Source organism: Miscanthus floridulus, chromosome 19 (assembly GCF_019320115.1).
Source record: "Miscanthus floridulus cultivar M001 chromosome 19, ASM1932011v1, whole genome shotgun sequence".
Lineage (NCBI taxonomy): Eukaryota > Viridiplantae > Streptophyta > Magnoliopsida > Poales > Poaceae > Miscanthus > Miscanthus floridulus.
This window is the reverse complement of record NC_089598.1, coordinates 79,425,776-79,435,411: the sequence shown is the minus strand read 5'-3', so window position 1 is coordinate 79,435,411 and position 9,636 is coordinate 79,425,776. Positions and strand designations below refer to the sequence as shown.

Genomic DNA, 9,636 nt, shown 5'->3' with positions numbered 1-9,636 from the left:
AGATGATAGGGATGTGATCAGGCTACAATGTTGTAGGTGGTTGTGGATGGCACACACCCGCAAGGCCGCAACTGCAGCAAGCGGTTGCTATCAGAGGATCAACAAAAAACAGAATAAGCAAAGGGAGGAGGGGAGGAGGGGAGGAGGATTAAGGATAAGGTTAACCTACGGGTAGGATGAAGGGAGGAACAACAGCCACTTATTTCAGGGCTAAATGCTTGACATTCTTGCATAATGTTAGCCAACAAAGAAAAATAACAATAACAACCAATAATAATAAATATTAAAGAGATTTCTGTGCCAGATTTGCGGATCAGGGAAGAAAGTAAATTAGTCAGTACCTTAATTCTGCTACTTTGTAAGGAAAAAAGCTCTACATGGTCCATATGCATCATCAGTTTGACTAGAAACAATGTTCACAAATAAAAGTTATGTACAAGTCCTTCTGTAAATTTATCAGACTAAATAGAGGTCTGGTGACAGGTTTATTTCTTGATTACTGACAACAACAACAAAGCATTTTAGGGCTGAGTGCCTAGTTTCATACTTCTGACTTGCCTTTTATGAATTGAGATAATATGATGTGTACCCAACTACCCAAGTATGTTGTTTGATATGAAAAGCTTTTATATCTCTGCAACTATCTATTAACAAGAAATATTACAATAGTGGAAAAAATTATTACATGAGCAAAGGCTTTGAAAGGAAGACCCTGTCTTATACTTCTACTGCACTATCAGTAATATTCTGACAATACAGTAGTCATTTTTTTCTAAAAAAGAAAAGATAAAGGACCTAACTTCTAGATTGTGTGGCAAGTTGGCAACATAGCAATCACAGGTACGATTTCTGATAGAACGCTTTGAAATGAATAATTTTATTTGGAGAATGGGGAATCATATGACCTTTCCTGTTTCCAAAAGAGGAAAAATATGTCCATCATTGCCATATCTTTTTTCCTTCTACATATTCTCTTTGTTCTTGGGTTAACTATCAAGAAAGAGAGGCAGAACACACAGAAACGTTAAAAAGTTTGAGTCCCCAGGCCCTTTTCCAATGTTACTGCATTGTGCATCTCTGCATTTCTTCTTTTTGCTTCAATACTAACAGGTACAAGTGTGCACAAGCTATCTTTGTTAGAAGGAAATAACTTACTTAGAATGTGTGACCCTGACTGGTCCAGATATTCTGACAACTGGTATCTGGCTACAATCTCAAATTATTTTACCAGTGTTGCACCACCACCAGCAATCTTGATACTTATTCTAAATTACCAAAATAGCATCCTGAAACTGACAGGAAAAAAAAGTCGCATCCAGTAGAGCCTCCACTCCATGGTATCTGCTTTGCGTTGCTCCAAGCTCTATGAGTAATTTGTGCACTCTCCACTAAAGCCAAGGATTCTTCATCAAGCAGCTCTTTTGGTTGTGGCACTGGGACTTAGCAATGATAGTTACTGTTACAACGAAATGGACAGAGAATGAGCTTTTTCTCTGTGAAGGGCTGCAAGCCTGCAACGATACGAAATCTCCAAGAAGTGATACCTCAAAGAAGGTAGACTGCAATATTTGGTACTCCCTCCGTTCTAAATTATAAGTCGCTTTGACTTTTTTGGTTCATCCATTTTGCTATGTATCTAAATATAATAACCACGACTGATCTTCAAAGGTTATGGATGGAAAAAATAGCATGTCGTAATAAAATCAATTTCTTTTTTTAATCACAAAATTCTGATTTTTTTGTCTAGTGAATAAATGGATAGAGCCTGGCTATATCTAGATACATAGCAAAATGAATGTACTAAAAAAGTCAAAGCGACTTATAATTTGGAACAGAGTAAGTACTTGTCTCTTTGAAATACGTTGATGAGTCAAATGCTTCTCTGTTTCAACATTGTTATCGTGTTTATAGTATCATTGTCATCTATGAACATATTTGCAATCATTTGCTTTGCCCTTTCAGAAATCTGTTGTGCAACATTTGTTGGAGTTAAATTATATATAATATTTTATTTTTCTTATTCATCCTTTACATTCTTATATGTCTTTATATTTATCTTCATGTGCTGATTCTTTCCCCTCACCATGACCAAATTTTTGCCCTTTTTTCATAGGTAATTCAGCATTTATAGAAAGTTAATATATAAGTTTTGTACAGACTCTGACACAACAACGATGCTGCGGATTCCAACTTACAAGTTTCAATGCCAAGCAATAGAGCTAAGCAACAACCATCCAGTCAACAAGTTAACATTCAACCAAACGAACAAGATGAGTCTAGATAAATGAAGTTGTTGACATAAAAATATGGCGATGTGATCAACACATAGCAAGCCGAAAGATCTGAGTGGAACGGGACCAGAGATCTGCTTGGCTTCAACACAGAACCAATCAATTTTGAAAACCCAACGATGTGCCAGTCAATTTGACCTGCAATTGACAAGGAAAGAAAATCATTTCAGTAATTTAAGGTGAAACATGTCGGTGTTGCACCAAACAGTTCCAAATGTACGGCTCGATGGCCGATTCAATAAGGCTATCGACTAAATAGTCGATATCCAGCGTATCCATAAGAAGCGATATAAGAAAGTATCATCGACTAAATGGAACATGATCGATATAAAGTGTCGAGCCGATAAGTTTGATGAAAAGAGTATAACATGCGAACAAATCGACTGTCTAATATAAATTAATCTATAAACAGTTTGAATCTAATCTATTATCATCAACAATGAGGTTCGATCAGATCGATGAAGATATGATAATGATAACAAACTAAAGCCAAAGAATCTATAAAACCATCTATATGTTGACAGATTCATAAAAACATGCTATATGCGTGAGAGTATAGGCAAATCGGCTAAAATAGCCGATGCAAGCAAACAAACAGAGTATATATCTTGATCATGAACAAGACCACTAATCGATAACTTCCAATCTAAAGTCTTACCAGGGAGGTTCGATCAGATCGATGCAGCTATGGTAGTGTCATTAGATTAGATCTCATTAACTAGTGAGCTTATTTAAGATTGAAACATGTCTTTGAATGCATACTATGTTTGATTGGAATAGAGATAAGACAGCCGATCTAGCGGAATTAAGCCATCAATTATAAGATTTAAAGCGTGACTAGAGCAAAGGACGACTAATTAAGGTGATATGATGCTGATCTATCTCTATCTCAATTAGATGATTTGTTATAATTAGTAAAACATTAATTCTAACAAGATCGATAACTGATGAATCAACCAAAACTAATCTTATTAGATTCGATAACAGGTGATATTGTATTAAACAACAAGTTATTTAAAACAAGATCGATAACTTTGATCTATATTATGATTCGTAAGAGATCAATCCGCTGAAGCAGCCTTACAAATTACGATACAAATCGATAACTAACTTATATTATGGCTCATAAAAGATCAAGCAGCTGATGCAGCTTTACAAGCACAATACAAGTCGTGACGGTACTCACAAGCAAGCTGGAGGTCGATTAATCGATGCAGCCCTGTTTGCTGAAGAACTCGTCGAGATCTACAGTACTCTTACTCCTAATGCGATAGCGAAAACCGAAAAGATTGCATTGATTGAATGTTCGTTTTTTTACAATAACCAGGGTCTAATATTTATACCCAGAACATAAACATGAATCCTACTCAAATACGACTCATTATAATTCTTGGAATAAAAGAAAACTTCCTAACTTAATAATAACGTGGACCCCAATTTTCCTTATTCGTAGAGTCTGACACATCTCCCTGGCGCCACTCAAGCATAGCCCATTAACGCCGTCTGCTGACGTCATCCATAAAATAGTCTATTCTAATATTACATCTAAATCAACTGATACCGATTCTCATCTAATCGATTCCTTAATGACACAATCCTGGAAGCTTCGAGTTCCCGCGTTCTTCCCAAATTTTGGTAGAAGTCAACTGAAATGGAAAAAAAAACTAAAGAACTAAAGAACTGCCTCCAATAGACTACACCTTCCACCTCAATCTCATAATCAGTTAATTCCATTTAGTTTAGACTGAAAAAAGGGTGTGGATGTTTCTCTTACTGTAATCGTATGCAAGAAAATTACCTCAAAAATTGTGCAAAAGCTCCTAAATTAAGAAAAGATAGCTGACAAGCCATATAACAAATGAACTTTCTGCAATAACATGATACTATTTTACCATAAAATACATCAAACAGAGAAGAAGGATATGGTCCATCAACCTATTACTTTTGACTTGTCAAGAAAAAAGCTCAGTTTTATGATGCAAAGCTCAACCTTTGTGGGGGTTTTCCTTCATGAGAGACTATGTGAATTACATGGATATTAAAAAGTTCAAATGTGCAAGCCCATTTCATGCATATGTATCTTGCTACGGAACATTGAATTTTCATAATTTCATCAAACATAGCATAGCACCACACAAAGAATCAGGACTAGCAAAAAAGAAAGACTTCAATGGCACAGAAATTGCTGAGCTAGAGGGAGGGTGATGCATGCATGCATGTTTCATTCTAAAAGTCAAGATCTTGTTCCCTGCAGCCTGTAGGGAACAAAGGGATGAGGGGAAGAGTATGTTAGTTGTATTTACTCTCATAGTATTGGGTTAGTGGTCCCAGACTTGTCCTTTCAAATCTCAACAGCAACGACCCACACCAGTCAAATTCCCAAGGACATTGACCCTTAACCTCACTGAAAAAGAAAGTATACTTGACACTCCTCTATATCACTGAGACTCAACTTTGTCAAACAGTCTCACATTTTCCTGAACATTTGCAAAGGAAGGAGTTCCATAGGTTTCACTTTTTTTTTCATTTTCTTAAAAGGGGACACATGACTCTTTGTAATAGAATCAATTAGCAGTTACTCCGCTTACCTGGAACAGAGCTAAAAATCACGTAGCTCACTACGAATTTGTAACTCCGTGGCCTGCAGAAGCTAGTGCAACCAAACACAAACCGGCAAATCTGTTCTGTGCCACGCCCCACGCTGCAGCACTTGGGTAGGGGGTAGGTTAGTTACGAAACTCCTGCAGATTTGTATCGCCAATGCTTATACCAACCACCTAAGAACATCCCCATCCTACATCCCAGGAAGCACGTGACGACACCAGAAACACTTCGATCGCATTTCGTCGAACATCTCGGTCGCGCACAACACGAGCGGCATCTCGATCGCCAACTGTAAGAGAGATGGAGGATGGGAATGGGGGAGGGGGGGTGTTCACCCATGGCAGCCTTCTGGGAGCCGGAGGACACGCCGTCGCCATGGCCACGAGCACGCGACTTGCGTCGTGTGTTGCCGTTGGCTTCCGCCGTTCGCCATGGCCAGGCACTTCGCGCTCGTGGGGCGTACGCACTGACGAATAGGGGCGGAGCTACAGGGTGGTCCCTGTGGGCCGCGGACCACCCTGTAGATTTGGCCCAAAGTCTAATATCCCTTGGTATTTTGGCCCAAAGCCTATTCGCCTGTGCTGCCGATCGAACCTGGTGGAAGACTCGAAGCGACGTCCGCAACGCAAGACCGCGACCTGCCCCTTGGTTTCTGACTCCAACCGCTCGACTCGACGGACTGCAGCGTTGCAGTTGCAGCAGCGGAGCACCGGAGCGGCCGCCGCCCGCCGGCCAGACGTCGGAGTCAGAGGCTAGCAACGCACTTCAGTACCTGTATGTTGATCCTGATATCCTTTCTTTACCAAAGTTCTATCACGTCTCTCTTTGGGATTAAGCCCTAAACTGCTAAACAGGAGACAATCAACGATCTAGTGATCTGCAGTTCAACTTCAATTCACGGCACATCCCAGTTTGCAGTTCGCCACTACCGCGGTATGCAGAAATAATTTAGTTTCTATTTCATCGCAATTTTAAAATTTTATTGTAGCACTGAAATGATTTAAATATTTAATTAAAACATTATATCATTGGACATTGGGATTATTTATTTCTCTTTCAGATTTGTAAAAAATGAAGAGTGGTGATATTGTCTCTCTTTTTTAGAAATATGAATCAAAGAAAAATGCTTTTTCTCCATCTCCGTTCCAGAAGAACAAATTTGTAATATTTCAATTCTATGTTAAGAAAACTATACTCTTCTATTTTATGAACTCTGTATGTCCTTTTATGCTTAATCGCATTTTGTAATTCATATACTTGTGTACTGACGAGTTAAATTTATAATGGTTAAACAAAATTTAGACAATGGACCACCATAGCTATAAATCCTGGCTACGCCACTGCTGACGAATGGTGCGGTCTGTCGAAGCGCGTAGCACAAACTCGACTTCAGAAACGCTGGGCCATGTATTGACCGAAAAGTCAAAGGCTGTGAGCTTTATGGGTCGAAAGCCCAACGGGACTGCATGTTCTTTCGGATAAGGGAAAATTGGTCCGGTAGCATTGAAAGATCGCCGTATTCAAAAAATACCATCGAAACTTTGTCATTCCGTAAAATACCATCGAAAGAATGCAACATCACCTGGATATAACATTCCGTCACATTTGGAGCAAACGTCGTCGCCTCCATCAAGCTCCTCCCCTTCTCCTTCCTGAGGTGAGTGCGGCCGCAGCCTCGGCTCCAGGTAGGGGGCCTGTGGCGGCGAGCTTCAGCCTTGGGCTGCTACGGGAAAAATCCCGGGCTGGTCTGGAGCACGCCGTCGACGCCTCGATGCGGGCCACGATCTCGAGCATCGCTGGCCGCTAGTCCGGGGCGGGCTCAATGCAGTCCATGGCCAGTCGCAGCATCTCCACCATCTCCTCCTCGGGTACCGGGTGCCTGAGCAGCTCCATGTCGAACACATCGGATGTCCACTCCTTCACCACGGAGCGCGCCCACCGTGGGAGGTCCACGCCTTCGTCGTGTAGCATCGCGTGCGTCGGCGCCTTCTCTGCTAGCAACTCCAGGAGCAACATGCCGAAGCTGTACACGTCGGCCTTCTGCGACACCCGGCATGGGTCCGCCACAACTTCGGGCGTGCAGTACGCCGGTACCCCGCGACGCAGGCCGTCGGCGCACCCGTGGGGCCGACGAGGTGCGCGAGCCCATGTTCGGCCACACGCGCGTCCACGGTGCGGCTGAGGAGGATGTTGGAGGACTTGATGTTGCCGTGTGTGGCCATGGAGCCCGTCGCGTGGATGTACTCAAGGCCAGTGCGATGTGCCTCCTCGAGTCCTTGCTCAGCGGCGACCGGCCGGAGCTATGGTTGCTGCAATTAGGAACCCCGTCAGAAAACCTCATTCAATTTGGTCATCAAAACAGAGAGGGGTCACAGTCGCAGGTCGCTTGACAAGAACAGAGCACGTACCGTGAAGCATGGAGGAAAGACTGCCCATGGCCACGAACTCGATCGTACACCATGAGCTTCTCTCGTCCTTGCTGAAGTAATAGGCCTGCAGCCTGTAGGAGCACGACGTTGGGATGGTCGATCCCGCCAATGGCCGCGACCTTGTCCCGGAACTCGCGCTCCGGCAACGAAGTCTCCTTGAGGCGCTTCACCGCCATGACCGGCCTAGACTCGATCGCGGCCTTGTACGTGGTACCGTACGTGCCCTTGCCAAGAACCTCAGCGGACGCGTGTAGCAGGTCCTCGAGGTCGTAGGGCCGAGGAATCCTACCGAAGCAGAAAAGCTTCTTCCGCCCCCGGCTGCAGCCGAGACGGCTGGCCGGACAGAAGGCAGTGGCGGCGGTGGTTGCGCGTTTGAAACACGTAGAGTGTAGTCATTGGGGCTCATTGCCTCTTTGCTGTGCTGGGCTAGCTCCGTCCCGGCTCGCCCCGGCTCGCCGAAGCCACCTCCACCGGAGCTGCACCGCACCAGCCAGACGCCGGAGCTCACTGCCATGCCCCCCCCCCCCCCCCGCCTGGAGCAGAGGCAGCGGCCACGCTCACCTCAGGAAGGAGAAGGGGACGAGCTTGACGGAGGCAACGGCGTTTGCTCCAAACATGACGGAATGCTATATCCAGGTGACCTTGCATTCTTTCGATGGTATTTTATGGAGCGGCAAAATTTCGATGGTATTTTTCGAATACGGCGATCTTTTAATGCTACGAGACCAATTTTTCCTTCGGATAATTGAGGAGAGATGCTGTTGCTGCCAAGCGATACGGAATATCCACTTCAGGCTTCATTCCTGATGCATAGAGCAGCCAGTTCCTGAACTTGGTCGGCGGTGATATCTGCGGATCATTAAATTTGGTCTCTAAATTTTTAAGGTGATCACCATAGATCTCTAAACTTATCAAGCGGTGTCATCCATGTCCAAATATAATAATATTAAAAGTTACCTATAGTATTAAAAGTTTTCTCTATTAAAAGTTACTTCTAATTAAAAGTTTTAATAGTAGTATTATAGAAGTAACATTTCTCTATTGTTAATACTATAACATTATTATTATAGCTTTTAATACTATAATACTATTACTAAAAATTCTAATACCATAATACTACTATTAAAAGTAGTATAGTATTATAGTATTAATAATAGAGAAAAGTTACTTCTATAATACTATTATTAAAACTTTTAAAATAATACTAAAATTAGAAGTAACTTTCAATAGAGAAAACTTTTAATACTATAGAAATTTTAATATTATTTTAATACTATTAATGAACATAAATATTAAATTAATTTTAGTATTTTTCTATTTTAGTTCAAACCTAATATTTGTTGTTGTAAATTATTTTAATACATTAAATTATTTTTTGCTGATGTAAATTATTTGATATAATTTATATTTTCATGATAAATATTATATAAAGAATGATTGATTAATTTACACATGTTTGATCCACGTCTAACATAAAGTCAGTGTGTCACGCCAGCTTATAGAGTAGGTTAGACCACATTTGGACAGGGACGATGCCGCTTGCCAAGTTTAGGAACCTACGGTGATCACCTTGAAAGTTTAGGGAATGGGATGACACCGCTGATCAAATTTAGGGACTTGCGGTGATCACCTTGAAAGTTTAGAGACATGATGATACCGTCTGCCAAGTTTAGGAACCCACAAATATCACTTTAGAAGTTCAAAGACCTGGATGACACCACCGGCCAAGTTCAGAGACCGGTGGTGAATTTTGCTCTTCTCGATATTATGCTGATTCCTTTTATTTTTCTTCCTTCTCTCATTGAAGTCATAGTACATACAGAATAGTCATGTGATTATCTGCATATGCGCTCGTATGTCCATGTCCCGACGCCCCACGGCTGCTCTGTTTCCCCTTGGGGCCGGTGACGACGCAGCGCAGAGGATGGGTGGGGCATGGCAGCAGTGCATAGAGGACAGGAGCACATGCGTTTTAGGACGAAGCCTCCAGGCGTAGATCTCGGTGGTAAAGCAGAGTTCGCTGGCGATGCGGAGCTCTGCAGCGCACAGAAGGCAGCGCCGCACAAAGCTGGGCGACGATACACAGAGGATAGGATGGGATGCGATGATGACGCAGAGAATAGGAGAGGGAGGGCGGCAACACCACGCAGAGGGTAGGGTGGGCGCGCAGTGATGATGCAGAGGACCAAGGGGCGACAGTGGTGGCGCGTAGAGGATGTTGGCTTCCGCACAAACACCCTTGTGGCCCACCACTATAACATCGGTGATGTACTAATGAAACATGCCCGGTGCACTATTGAAACATGTACAAT

General features: G+C 42.6%; 1 pseudogene; it reads right to left on the bottom strand.

Moving 5' to 3' along the window:
* Positions 1-6,524: 6,524 nt before the first annotated feature.
* Positions 6,525-7,500, bottom strand: LOC136526221 (probable inactive receptor kinase RLK902; annotated as a pseudogene).
* Between the last annotated feature and the right edge of the window lie 2,136 nt (positions 7,501-9,636).